Genomic DNA, 15,474 nt, shown 5'->3' with positions numbered 1-15,474 from the left:
GGTTTCTCAGGGCATGTCTGTCATCTGGGTGGTATGTGATCGCTTTTCTAAGATGGTCCATTTGGTACCTTTGCCTAAGCTGCCTTCCTCTTCCGATCTGGTTCCTGTGTTCTTTCAGAATGTGGTTCGTTTACATGGCATTCTTGAGAATATTGTGTCTGACAGAGGATCCCAGTTTGTTTCCAGGTTTTGGCGATCCTTTTGTGCTAGGATGGGCATTGATTTGTCGTTTTCGTCTGCTTTTAATCCTCAGACTAATGGACAAACGGAGCGAACTAATCAGACTCTGGAGGCTTATTTGAGGTGTTTTGTTTCTGCGGATCAGGATGATTGGGTGACCTTCTTGCCGTTGGCTGAGCTTGCCCTTAATAATCGGGCTAGTTCCGCTACATTGGTTTCGCCTTTTTTCTGCAACTCTGGTTTCCATCCTCGTTTTTCCTCGGGACATGTGGAGCCTTCTGACTGTCCTGGGGTAGATTCTGTGGTGGATAGGTTGCAGCAGATCTGGAATCATGTGGTGGACAACTTAAAGTTGTCACAGGAGAAGGCTCAGCGTTTTGCCAACCGCCGCCGCGGTGTGGGTCCCCGACTTCGTGTTGGGGATTTGGTATGGCTGTCTTCTCGATTTGTTCCAATGAAGGTCTCCTCTCCTAAATTTAAGCCTCGCTTCATCGGTCCTTACAAGATATTGGAAATCCTTAATCCGGTGTCCTTTCGCTTGGATCTTCCGGTGTCGTTTGCCATTCACAACGTGTTCCATAGGTCTTTGTTGCGGCGGTACGTTGTGCCTGTGGTTCCTTCTGTTGAGCCTCCTGCTCCGGTGTTGGTTGAGGGTGAGTTGGAGTACGTGGTGGAGAAGATCTTGGATTCTCGTCTCTCCAGGCGGAGGCTTCAGTATCTGGTCAAGTGGAAGGGCTATGGTCAGGAGGATAATTCCTGGGTGGTTGCCTCTGATGTGCATGCGGCCGATTTAGTTCGTGCCTTTCACGCTGCTCATCCTGATCGCCCTGGTGGTCTTGGTGAGGGTTCGGTGACCCCTCCTTAAAGGGGGGGTACTGTTGTGAATTAGACTTTTTGGCTCCCTCTTGTGGTCACTAGTGATATGACTCTGGGATTGTCTTTCTTCACTTTGGCACTCACCTGGGCCGTTAGTCCAGGGGTGTTGCTATATTAACTTCCTGGATCCTTAGTCCAGTGCCTGGCATCGTTGTAATCAGATCCTTCTGTTTGCTCCTGTCCGCTGGTCCTGGTTTTTGCAAAATTAAGCTAAGTCTTGCTTTTTGGTTATTTGGGTTATTTGCTTTGCTTCTATTTTTGTCCAGCTTGTACTAAATGTGATTTCTGACCTTGCTGTAAGCTCTAGGGGTGCTGGTGTTCTCCCCCTGGCCGTTAGACGGTTCGGGGGTTCTTGAATATCCAGAGTGGATTTTAGTAGAGTTTTTGCTGACCATATAAGTCATCTTACTATATTCTGCTATTAGCTAGTGGGCCTCTCTTTGCTAAATACCTAGTTCATTCTTATGTTTAAACGTCTTTTCCTCTTACCTCACCGTTATTATTTGTTGGGGGCTTGTATCCAACTTTTTGGGGTCTTATCTCTGGAGGCAAGAAAGGTCTTTCTTTTCCCTTCTAGGGTTAGTTAGTTCTCCGGCTGGCGCGAGACGTCTAGAACCAACGTAGGCACGTTCCCCGGCTACTTCTATTTGTGGTGCTAGGATTAGATATATGGTCAGCCCAGTTACCACTGCCCTATGAGCTGGTTTTTTGTGTTTGCAGACTTGGTTATTATTTATGAGACCCTCTGCCATTGGGGCCATAACAGTACTCCCCCCCCCCAAAAAAAATGGCCAAGTATTGCACAGTGTTTTTGGTGCCACACAATGACAGACAGATGCCACACACAGCAATGGCACGGAGGCAGACTTGCCAATATTTATCTCCCACTATTTTTTTTTTTGGAAAAGGGAGAATGTACCCAAAAAAAAAAAAATGGCCAAGTATTACACAGTGTTTTCGGTGCCACACAATGACAGACAGATGCCACACACAGCAATGGCACGGAGGCAGACTTGCCAATATTTATCTCCCACTAATTTTTTTTTTGGAAAAGGGAGAATTTTGCAAAGAAAAAAAAATGGCCAAGTATTACACAGTGTTTTCGGTGGCACACAATGAGAGACAGATAACACACACATCAATGGCACGGAGGCAGACTTGCCAATATTTATCTCCCACTAATTTTTTTTTTGGTAAAGGGAGAATGTACCCCCCCCCAAAAAAAAAAAATGGCCAAGTATTACACAGTGTTTTCGGTGCCACACAATGACAGACAGATGCCACACACAGCAATGGCACGGAGGCAGACTTGCCAATATTTATCTCCCACTAATTTTTTTTTTGGAAAAGGGAGAATGTACCCCCCCAAAAAAAAATGGCCAAGTATTACACAGTGTTTTCAGTGCCACACAATGACAGACAGATGCCACACACAGCAATGGCACGGAGGCAGACTTGCCAATATTTATCTCCCACTAAATTTTTTTTTGGAAAAGGGAAAATGTACCCAAAAAAAAAAAAAATGGCCAAGTATTACACAGTGTTTTCGGTGGCACACAATGAGAGACAGATACCACACACAGCAATGGCACGGAGGCAGACTTGCCAATATTTATCTCCCACTAATTTTTTTTTGGGAAAAGGGAGAATTTAGCAAAAAAAAAAAAAATGGCCAAGTATTACACAGTGTTTTCGGTGGCACACAATGAGAGACAGATACCACACACAGCAATGGCACGGAGGCAGACTTGCCAATATTTATCTCCCACTAATTTTTTTTTGTGGAAAAGGGAGAATGTACCCCCCCCCAAAAAAAAGGCCAAGTATTACACAGTGTTTTCGGTGGCACACAATGAGAGACAGATACCACACTCAGCAATGGCATGGAGGCAGACTTGCCAATATTTATCTCCCTGCAGTTATCTCAGAAAAGTATGGCAGGCAGCTATAAAAAGGACTGCTGCACACAAAAGTGTGGACAAACACACAAGATAGCTGTGCAGAAAGGAAGGAAAAACAGGATTTGTGCTTTGAAAAAAGCAGTTGGTTTGCACAGCGGAGTACACACAGGCACAGCAACGCAGCTATCAGGGTCAGGGAGCCTTCTAGTGCAGCCCAAGGAGCTACAGCGCTGAGGAAAAAAAAATGTAGCTTCCACTGTCCCTGCAATCAAAAGGTGGTGTTGGACAGTGGAAATCGCTACAGCACAAGCGGTTTGTAGCTTTATGTACCCTGCCTATCACTATCCCTGCTTCCGAAGAAGCTGCAGCAACCTCTCCCTACGCTCAGATCAGCAGCAGTAAGATGGCGGTCGTCGGGAACGCCCCTTTATAGCCCCTGTGACGCCGCAGAAAGCAAGCCAATCACTGCAATGCCCTTCTCTAAGATGGTGGGGACTGAGATCTATGTCATCACGCTGCCCACACTCTGCGTCCACCTTCATTGGCTGAGAAATGGTGCTTTTAGCGTCATTGAAACGCGACTTTGGCGCGAAAGTCGCGTACCGCATGGCAGACCCCACACAGGGATCGGCTCGGTTTCATTAGACGCCGACTTTGCCAAAAGTCGGCGATTTATGAAAATGAACGATCCGTTTCGCTCAACCCTAGCTATCAGGTGTGTTCACTCTGGACTGGGCTATTTAGTCTGGCTTCACCCTTTAGTGAGTGCCAGTTGTCAATTGTATCTGGAGGATTCACATCTCTTCATGGTCTCTCTTGCTTCCTGGTCTTTTCACCAAGATAAGTCCTGCTTGTTTTGCAGCCCACATTTTGTGGGCCTTATTGTTTAGTGCATTTCATGTTTTTTCTTGTCCTGCTTAATCTGTATAAGGATTTATGCAGTCAAGCTGGTATCTCTGGAGAGGCAGATATACCCTTCATGTCTTTAGTTACATGTCAAGTTTTTGTATTTTCTGTGGTGGATATTTCATAGTATTTTAATACTGACCGCATAGTACTCTGTCCTATCTTTCCTATCCAGCTAGATTGGCCTCCTTTGCTAAATTCTGTTTTCAGCCTGTGTATGTTTTTTCCTCTCTTCTCACAGTCAATATTTGTGGGGGGCTGCCTATCCTTTGGGAATTTTCTCTGAGGCGAGATAGCCTTCCCTTTTCTATCTATAGGGTTAATTAGTCCTCCGGCTGTGTCGAGGTGTCTAGGATCAGTAGGTACATCCCACGGCTACTTCTAGTTGTGGTGTTAAGTCCAGGGTCTGCGGTCAGTACAGTTACCACATTCTCCAGAGTACGTCTCATGCCGTTCCTAGGCCACCAGATCATAACAGAGATCCCTCAGGAGACCATCTGCCACCTCATTAGGAGCATGCCCAGGCATTGTAGGGAGATCATACAGGCATGTGGAGACCACAAACCACTGAGCATTATTTCCTTGTCTTGAGGCATTTCCACTGAAGTTGGATCAGCCTCTTTGATTTTGAGCATCATTCCAACTCCAGACCTCCGTGGGATATTAGTTGTGATTTACGTTGAGCATTTTTAGGTTTTATTGTTCTCAACACATTCCACTATGCAATGAATATAGATTTACAACTGGCATATTTCATTCAGTGATATGTAGGACTTTAGTGTTCTCTTTATTTTTTTGAGCAGTGTAGCATAGGTGGGGCTGTATAAAAAAGAGATGGATATACAGATGAAAAGAAAAATATAGTGCAAGATGGGCTGAATATAGATAAGAGGAGTAGTACAATGCAGGATGTCCCTGTATACGGAGGAGAGGGGTGATATGCTTAAGGATGGGTCTATATATACCCTTAACTCCTTTCTGCCATTGGACGGAATAGTACATCCAATGGCAGAACCCCTCGCTTTGATATGGGCTCCGGCGGTGAGCCTGTATCAAAGCCGGGACATGTCAGCTATTTTGAACAGCTGACATGTGGCTGCAACAGGCGCAGGCAGAATCGCGATCAGCCCGCACCTATTAACTAGTTAAATGCCACTGTCAAACTCTGACAACGGCATTTAACAAGTGCTTCCAGCCATCCGGCCGGGAATGCGCACACTGCTGACCCCCTTCATGTGATCGGGGGTCATTGGTGCGGCGGCATAACAACCAGAGGTCTCCAGCAGACCTCTATGGTTGTTGATGCCAGATTGCTGTGAGCACCACCCAGTGGTCGGCACTCATAGCAATGCAGTAATGTTGATACTTAGGAGCGATCTGAGCATCGTTCCTACGTAGCAGAGCCGATCAGGCTATGCCAGTTTCTAGCCTCCCATGGAAGCATGGCAAAAGTAAAAAAAAAAGTTATTAAAAATATGAAAAAACAAAAAAATATAAAAGTTCAAATCACCCCCCTTTCACCCCATTCAAAATAAGTAAAAAAAAAAAAAATCAAACATACAAATATTTGTTATCACCGCATTCAAAATCACCAATCAATAAAAAAAAGTATTTTTTTTTAGCACAGTTTGGAATTTTTTTTCACCACTTATATGAAAAATAACCTAGACATGTTTGGTGTCTATGAACTCATAATGACGTGGAGAATCATATCAACAGGTCAGTTTTAGCATTTATTGAACCTAGCAAAAAAGCCAAACAAAAAGCAAGTGTGGGATTGCACTTTTTTTGCAATTCCACCGCACTCGGTGGACATGGTAAAACCAATGGTGTCGTTCAAAAATACAACTCGTTCCGCAAAAAATAAGCCCTCACATGGCCATATTGATGCAAAAGTAAAAAGCTATGGCTCTGGAAAGGAGGGGAGCTAAAAACGAAAAGGCAAAATCTAAAAGCTCCGGTCATTTAGCTGACAACTTGCTGCATTAGCCACGATCAGCGTTGGCACCGTCCACATCTTTTTAACCCATTAGATGCTGTTGTCAATAGTGACTACATCATATAAATGGTTAACAGAATGTGAGGGCTTCCTATTTAACCCCCATCAGCATCCAGAGATCATGATTGTGTGGTCCTGATATTTGCCATGGCAATTCACGGCCAAATACAGTCTTAGAGTCTGCCGACTATAACGGCCTGTTCAGAAGTTAGCGACATTTGGTGTTAAAAATACATTTCTTCATTTATGTTATGCCACTTTGAATTAATTCCCGAAAATCACCTGAAGGGTACTAATCTAATCACCTGGGGTGCTTTTTTTTTTAAATGGTTTCACTTTTGGGGTTTTTCAAAATATATTGGGTTTTCTAATTAATTTAGTACATTTCCTTGAAAAAATGAAAAATTACCGCTACATTTTTAAACCTCTTAATATGCTAACAAATTAAAATAACATTTTACAAATGGTGCTGATGCAAAGCAGACATGAGGGAAATGTTATTTATTAATGTTTTTCTGTGATATGACTATCTGGATTAATAGGATAATCATTAGTGATGAGCGAGTGTACTCGTTGCTGGGGTTTTCCCGAGCAAGCTCGGGTGGTCTCCGAGTATTTGTTAGTGCTCGCAGATTTAGCTTTCATTTCCGCAGCTGCATGATTTACGGCTGCTAGACTAGGCTGAATACATGTGAGGAATGCCTGTTTGTTAGGGAATTCCCACATGTATTCAGGCTGTCCAGCAGCCATAAATCATGCAGCTGAGGCGACGAAAACTAAATCTCTGAGCAATAACAAATACTCGGAGACTACCCAAGCGTGCTCGGGAAAACCCGAGCAACGAGTATAGTCGCTCATCACTAATAATCATTCAAAGTTTGAAAATTGCAATTTCTTTTTACATTTGTCAAATTTTGTATATGTTTTGTGTTTATTTATAAAAACCATCGACCTTAATTTACCTTTATCATAAATTATAATGTGCCATGAAAAAACAATCTCAGAATCACTGGGATTTGTTGAAGCGTTCCAGAGTTATTCCCACATAAAATGACCCTAGTCAGATTTCAAAAATTTGGCCTGGTCACTAAGGGGATAAAGAGGAATGATGTTTTGGAAGATGGCGCTCTATAGAGAAGCGATATACAGTACAAAGGATGGGAAAAGATATAGAGTAGTGACACACTGCTGGATGGGGCAGTATATACAGCGGGTACGGAAAGTATTCAGACCCCTTTAAATTTTTCACTTTGTTTCATTGCAGCCATTTGGTAAAATCAAAAAGTTCATTTTTTTCTCATTCATGAACACTCTGCATCCTATCTTGACTGAAAAAAACAGAAATGTACAAATTTTTGCAAATTTATTAAAAAAGAAAAACTGAAATATAACATGGTCATAAGTATTCATACCCTTTGCTCAGTATTGAGTAGAAGCAAGCACCCTTTTGAGCTAGTACTGTCATGAGTCTTCTTGGAAATGATGCAACAAGTTTTCCACACCTGGGTTTGGAGATCCTCTGCCATTCTTCTTTGCAGATCCTCTCCAGTTCGTCAGTGTGGATGGTGAACGTTGGTGGACAGCTAATTTAAGGTTTCTCCAGAGATGCTCAATTGTGTTTAGATCAGGGCTCTGGCTGGACCAGTCAAGAATAGTCACAGAGTTGTTCTGAAGCCACTCCCTTGCTATTTTAGCTGTGTGCTTAGGGTCTTTGTCTTCTTGGAAGGTGAACATTCGGCCAAGTTTGAAGTCCAGAGCACTATGGAAGAGGCTTTCATCCAGGATATCTCTGTACTTGTCCGCATTCATGTATCCTTCAATGTCAACCAGTTGTCCTGTCCCTGCAGCTGAAAAACACCCCCATAGCATGATGCTGCCACCACCATGTTTCACTGTTGGGATTGTATTGGGTGATTAAGCAGTGCCCGGTTTTCTCCACACATACCGCTTAGAATAATCACCAAAAAGGTCTATTTTCTTCTCATCAGACCAGAGAATCTTATTTATCATAGTCTGGGCTTTCATATGTCTTGCACTGAGGAGAGGCTTCCGTCGGGCCACTTTAAAATAAAGGCCTGACTGGTGGAGGGCTGAAGTGATGGATGACTTTGTTGATCTTTCTCCCATCTCCCTACTGCATTTCTGGAGCTCAGCCACAGTGATATTGGGGTTCTCCTTTACCTTTCTCACCAAGGGTCTTCTCCCACGAGCGCTCAGTTTGGCTGGACTGCCAGGTCTAGGAACACTTCTGGTAGTCCCAAACTTCTTCCATTTAAAGATTATAGAGTCCACTGTTCTCTTAGGAACCTTGAGTACTGCAGAAATTCTTTTGTAACCTTGGCCAAATCTGTGCCTTGCCACAAATCTGTCTCTGAGCTCCTTGGCCAGTTCCTGTGACCTCATGATTTTCATTTGGTCTGAAATGCACTATGAGCTATGAGGTCTTACTGTACATAGACAAGTATGTGCCTTTCCAGATCATGTCCTATCAGTTAAATTAAACACAGCTGGACTCCAATGACTGAGTAGAGCCATCTCAAGGAAGATCACAAGGAAATGAACAACGGACAGCATGTGACTTAAATATGAGTGTCTGAGCAATACTTTTGACGATGTGATATTTCAGTTTTTATTTTTTAATAAATTTGCAAAAATTTCTACATTTCTGTTTTTTACAGTCAAGATGGGGTGCATAGTGTACATTATTGAGGAAAAAATTAACTTTTTTGAATTTACCAAATGGTTGCAATGAAATAAACAGTGAAAATCTGAAGGGGTCTGAATACTTTCCGTTCCTACTGTTCATGAGAGGAGCAATAAACTGCAAGATGCGGTTGTATGCTCATGAGAGGAGTAATATGCTGTGGGATGATGCTGTTCATAGATTGAAGCTGCAGTGTACTGCAAAGAGGGTCTGTATATACAGTGGCATTGCAAAAGTTTTTTTAGTCCTGGTCAAAATTACTGCTGAAAGTTGAAGATGATATGTTCTCTAAAAGGACTAAAGATAAAGAAGGCACATTTCCTTCATATTTTAGGCTATATATATATATATATATATATATATATATATATATATACAGTACAGACCAAAAGTTTGGACACACCTTCTCATTTTAAAGATTTTTCTGCATTTTCATGACTATGAAAATTGTACATTCACACTGAAGGCATCAAAACTATGAATTAACAAATGTGGAATTATATACAACTGAAATTATGTCGTATACTCTAGGTTCTTCAAAGTAGCCACCTTTTGCTTTGATGACTGCTTTGCACACTCTTGGCATTCTCTTGATGAGCTTCAAGAGGTAGTCACCGGGAATGGTCTTCCTACGATCTTGAAGGAGTTCCCAGAGATGCTTAGCACTTGTTGGCCCTTTTGCCTTCACTCTGCGGTCCAGCTCACCCCAAACCGTCTCAATTGGGTTCAGGTCTGGTGACTGTGGAGGCCAAGTCATCTGGGGTAGCAACCCATCACTCTCCTTCTTTGTCAAATAACCCTTACACAGCCTGGATGTGTGTTTGGGGTCATTGTCCTGTTGAAAAATAAATGATGGACCAACTAAACGCAATCCGGATGGAATAGCATGCCGCTGCAAGATGCTGTGGTAGCCATGCTGGTTCAGTATGCCTTCAATTCTGAATAAATCCCCAATAGTGTCACCAGAAAAGCACCCCCATACATCACACCTCCTCCTCCATGCTTCACGGTGGGAACCAGGCATGTAGAGTCCATCCGTTCACCTTTTCTGCGGCACAAAAACACACGGTGGTTGGAACCAAAGATCTCAAATTTGGACTCATCAGACCAAAGCACAGATTTCCACTGGTCTAATGTCCATTCCTTGTGTTCTTTAGCCCAAACAAGTCTCTTCTGCTTGTTGCCTGTCCTTAGCAGTGGATTCCTAGCAGCTATTTTACCATGAAGGCCTGCTGACAGGGCACACTTGTAAAGTGAAAACCATTCCCAGTGACTACATCTTGAAGCTCAGCAAGAGAATGCCTAGAGTGTTCAAAGCAGTCATCAAAGCAAAATGTGGCTACTTTGAAGAACCTAGAATATCTACTATATAATTGTCTAAGGGTCACTTCCGTCTGTCTGTCCTTCTGTCTGTCATGGATATTCATTGGTCGCGGCCTCTGTCTGTCATGGAATCCAAGTTGCTGATTATTCGTGGCAAAACGCCCACGACCATTGCCACGACCAATCAGGGACGCGCACAGTCTGGAAGAAAATGGCCGCTCCTTACTCCCCGCACTCAGTGCCCGGCACCCGCATACTCCCCTCCGGTCACCACTCACACAGGGTTAATGCTGGCGGTAACGGACCGCGTTATGCCACAGGTAACGCACTCCGTAACTGCTGCTATTAACCCTGTGTGTCCCCAATTTTTTACTATTGATGTTGCCTATGCGGAATCAATAGTAAAAAAAATGTCATTTTAAAAATAATTAAAAAAAAAACCTGCTATACTCACCGTCAGTAATCCGCCGAGCCGATCGCGCTGGCCGCCATCTTCCATTCCCGGCGATGCATTGCAAAATTATCCAGAAGACCTAGCGGTCTTGCGAGACTGCTAAGTCATCTGGGTAATTTCGCAATGCATCCTGGGAACAGAAGATGGCGGCCGATGCGAGCGGCTCGGCGGAGCATCGGTGGATCCCAAGCGTCGGTAACCGCTTCCTGGATCCAGGCACCAACGTAAGGTGAGTATATAATTTTTTTTTATTTTAATTCTTTTTTTTAACAGGGATATCATGCCCACATTGCTATATACGTGGGCTGCACAATATACGTGGGCTGCGCAATATAGGACGTGGACTGCACAATATACAATGTGGGCTGCGCAATATACAACGTGGGCTGCGCAATATACTACGTGGGCTGCGCAATATACAATGTGGGCTGCGCAATATACAACGTGGGCTGCGCAATGTACAATGTGGGCTGCGCAATGTACAACGTGGGCTGCGCAATATACTACGTGGGCTGCGCAATATACAACGTGGGCTGCGCAATATACAACATGGGCTGTGCAATATACAACATGGGCTGCGCAATATACAATATGGGCTGCGCAATGTACAACATGGGCTGCGCAATATACTACGTGGGCTGCGCAATATACAATGTGGGCTGCGCAATATACTACGTGGACTGTGCAATATACTACGTGGGATGCGCAATATACTACGTGGACTGTGCAATATACTATGTGGGCTGCACAATATACAATGTGGGCTGTGCAATATACAACGTGGGCTGCGCAATATACAATGTGGGCTGTGCAATATACATGGGCTGCGCAATATACAACGTGGGCTGCGCAATGTACAACATGGGCTGCGCAATGTACAACGTGGGCTGCGCAATGTCCTTCGTGGGCTGCGCAATGTACTACGTGGGCTGCGCAATCTACTGCGTGGGCTGCGCAATGTACTGCGTTGGCTGCGCAATGTACTGCGTTGGCTGCGCAATGTACTGCGTTGGCTGCGCAATGTACTGCGTTGGCTGCGCAATGTACTGCGTGGGCTGCTCAATGTACTGCATGGACTGCGCAATGTACTGCGTGGGCTGCACAATGTACAACGAGGGCTGCGCAATGTACAACGTGGGCTGCGCTATATACTACGTAGGCTGCTCAATGTACTACGTGGGCTGCGCAATCTACTGCGTGGGCTGCGCAATGTACTGCGTTGGCTGCGCAATGCACTGCGTGGGCTGTGCAATGTACTGCGTTGGCTGCGCAATGTACTGCATGGGCTGCGCAATGTACTGCGTGGGCTGCGCAATGTACTGCATGGGCTGCACAATGTACTGCATGGCTGCACAATGTACTGCGTGGCTGTGCAATATACTATGTGGGCTGCGCAGTGTACTGTGCGGCTGTGCAATATTCTACGTGGGCTGTGCTATACACTACGCATACATATTCTAGAATACCCGATGCGTTAGAATTGGGCCACCATCTAGTAAGACATAATTTCAGTTGTTTTACATTTTTTTGTTAAGTACATAATTCCACATGTGTTAATTCATAGTCTTGATGCCTTCAGTGTGAATATACAATTGTCATGAAAATACAGAAAAATCTTTAAATGAGAAGGTGTGTCCAAACTTTTGGTCTGTACTGTAGATGAGAAGAGTATTGTACTGCACAATGTGATTTTTTTGTTGAGAGGTTGAAAAGATGATATACTATACAAGGGGGCCATATATAAATGTGAGAATTAATTCAGAAACAGAATGGACAGCAGCAAGCATGAAAACTCTTTTATTAGAGTAGAAAATAGTTCAATTTTTATTGCTATTTATTTCTCTGTGTGTAAGGAGGGCAGAGTGGAGAGGGGTTAGACTGTTGGGGGACAGAATGGAGACAAGATAGCTTGAGGGGACAACAAGGAGTTGGATCATTGTGGTGGCCATGTTCATTAAGCATGGCAGTGTATATAGTCCATACTTCATAAGGGAGAAAGGTGTTGAGGGAATATTTTATAGGAGAGGACCTTTTGGAGGCAATGTATCATAAGAGAGACAGTGTTAGAGTAATGTTTTGTGCAGAAAATAAGGGGGCAATTATTTACGGGGCACAATATTGGTGGATATTTTAAATTAGGAGGAGCCATAAAGACATTTATTTTTAAGGGCATTGTGTTGGGATATGTTGCAGAAGGTCGAAAATAGGTTGGATATCTTAACTTATCTCTGGCTTTAATATATCTCTTGCACAAGCACTTTATTTATAATGCTATTTGATATTTGATATTTTTTGAATGTATTTTATCATTTTGATAGCAGATAATTTATATTTAGATTGTGCTGTTGTCTGCATGCTGCTTTGCTATTTCCAGATGTGCCGCTTCTATTCTTGTTCCTGTATTTGTGGATCTCCTTTGTGTTATATTTATTGGATTATTCTGATGATGACTATTTCGTATTTATGACATTGTGTAATAATAAAAAGTATTTTTAACCCATTTTTGGGAATTCGTTTTTCTTTTTTTGGTGTTCATTGTAGTTCCCCCCTTTTTTATTCCCTGGGTTTTTTTTTTATATAAGGACAGAAGGTTCCTATTGGTTTTATACATAGTATATTTTTTTCTCTTTTTCAGAGTTTTCCTTCTTTCCTTTGATGGATTTTAGGAGTAGAGATGCTGCATGGCTCCTACGTGCACAAAATGTTTTCACAGGGGGGACCCCACAGGGGCTGGATTCAGTACAGAAGGCTGCTTTTAAGAAAGTTTTAAAAATTTACTTAACCGTCAAACTCATATTTGGTGGAATAAGGTCACAGCAGAAAATTATCTTACTAAAGGCCTTATTCCCCGTGGTCTCAGAGTACAGATTTTTCCATCCTTTCATGTGGAGGATGAGACAATTAGAACACAGTGGGAGAATGCATGTGTAATATGTTCAACTACATTTATGAAACTACTGGTGGAAATTAATGGTAAAAGTTTGAATAGTTTGGGGTTAGAGATTGAAGAAGTACAAATCAAGCAGTGTACAATGTAGGAGTTTAATGACTTCAAGACAGAAATTGATAAATGTTTTGTAGAGTGGGAAACTCAGATCTCCAATGGTAAAACTAAAAAGTATCAAAGGGATTTGAAGGATAAGGAGGATAACAATATGTTTAGGTGGCATCATAAAAAACAATTTACAACGGATAAGCCTAAAATGGATTCAGGGAGTATGACAGGAACATCTCTGTCAACATCTTCTACCACCGGCAGTGAGAGATATTCCTTCAGACATGGAAGATGGAAATTTGAACATCATCGTCATTTTACCAATAAACAGAAACAAGCACATGGAACTAAATCTGATGGAAATAAAACGAATACCGCGCTGAAGGTAATTAATTTATCCAGTATACCCCTTACATCTGACCAACTTTCCTTGCTAAGTCGTGGTTTGTCTTTTTCTCCTTCCTCCAGCTGACCGTTTTTCTGCAGTCAAGGATATACAACTTTTTGCAAGAAAACTGATATATAAGAGAATTTTTTTCAAAGATACAAATGATGATCCTTCCCTGTCCGTTATGGATAGGGAGGTTATTGAAATTCTGGAGGAACTAGCTGAGGAGTCAGGTCATGGAAAATCTGGTAAGTATCCTTTACACTTACTACCAAAATCGAAAAAGTTTCCATAATTTTCAGCATTTCCTGAGATCGACATGTTCGTAAGATTGGTTACTCAGGAAATTAAAACCATTCCAGAGACGATTAAACATGACAATCTCAATCCAAAGGAAAGATGGGCGTTGAAGGAACTGGAACAGTTAAAGGAGGTGGTCATAAAGCCATCAGATAAGGGGGTCAATGTTGTTATTTAGGATTTATATTAGAAAGAAATGAATAGACAACTAAGGACAACATGTTATCGCAAACTTACATTTAACCCTCTTTCTAAATTTAGGGCTGAACTACATGTTCTTGTTGTCCGATGCTGTGGAGAGAAATATTCTTACTCCCAAACAAAGAGACGGCTTATGGATTGATGAACAAACAGTTGCTTCAATTTATCTTCTCCCAAAGATTCACAAAGATCTTGCCTCTCCACCAGGTAGGCCAATTGTCTTTGGGATAAATAGCTTTTGTGATCCACTATGTAAACTAATTGATCACTAACTGAGACCACTGGTGGAGAGTTTACCATCATATTTAAGAGATACAACTGATTTACTCATGAAAATAGATGGTGTTCAATTGGAGAAGGATATGTGGCTTGTGACTTGTGATTTTGAGTCACTTTACACCTCTATGCATCATGAGGATGGTCTCAATGCTGTGAGGTTTTTTTCTACATACCGGTGGTTGGGAAAGGGACCTGTGTGATTTTCTTTTGAATGCCATGGAGTTTGTGCTCACACACAATTTTTTCATGTTTGGGGCACTGCTATGGGGGCGTCTTGTGCACCCTCGTATGCAAATTTGTTCCTGGGGTTGTGGGAGAGGGGTATCTTCATCACAGAGCCAGTGATTTTTTGTGAGAAAGCAATTTTCTGGGGAAGATACATCGACGTCATGATGATGATATGGCATGGTACCCAGGATGAAGTCACTACATTGCTTTCCACATTGAACACAAATGAAATCAATATCAAATTGACACATAAAATGAGTAGGACGTGTATTGATTTTCTGGATGTGTTGATTCAGGTGGACAAACATGGATTCCTTCAAATTGATTTATATCGGAAATCAACCTCAACAAATACCTTACTGCATGCAACCTCTCAACATCCAAGACATCTCATCAATAATATTCCTGTTGGTCAATTTCTACGTGCAAGAAGAAATTGCTCTGATTCAGGTATTTTTGAGAAGCAAGCCGTAGATCTGACGCAGAGGTTTATGGGTCAGGGATATGGGGCTCGTACTATTTGTCATGCCTATAGAAGAGCACATACAAGTAATCACAGGGAACTTCTTAGACATAAGAGAACAGATAAGAAAAAAGATGATCAAATACTCTGTATTATGGATTTTAATTCTAGATATGAGGAATTCCATAAAGCCATATCCAAACACTGGTCAGTACTACACTTGGATAAGACTATTTCCAAGATTGTTAGTAAAGACCCTTTAATCACTTTTATAAGA

General features: G+C 42.4%; 1 protein-coding gene across 1 annotated transcript in view; it reads right to left on the bottom strand.

Annotated features, from left to right (window-relative positions):
• The window catches only part of LOC143815804 (contactin-associated protein-like 5), a 1,144,596-nt gene that overhangs the window by 841,427 nt on the left and 287,695 nt on the right, over nt 1–15,474 (bottom strand). The window lies entirely within an intron of this gene.

This window comes from Ranitomeya variabilis, chromosome 3 (genome assembly GCF_051348905.1).
Source record: "Ranitomeya variabilis isolate aRanVar5 chromosome 3, aRanVar5.hap1, whole genome shotgun sequence".
In the NCBI taxonomy this organism is placed as follows: Eukaryota; Metazoa; Chordata; class Amphibia; order Anura; family Dendrobatidae; genus Ranitomeya; species Ranitomeya variabilis.
Note: the sequence above shows the minus strand (reverse complement) of the source record. Positions and strands in the feature narration are given on the sequence as shown.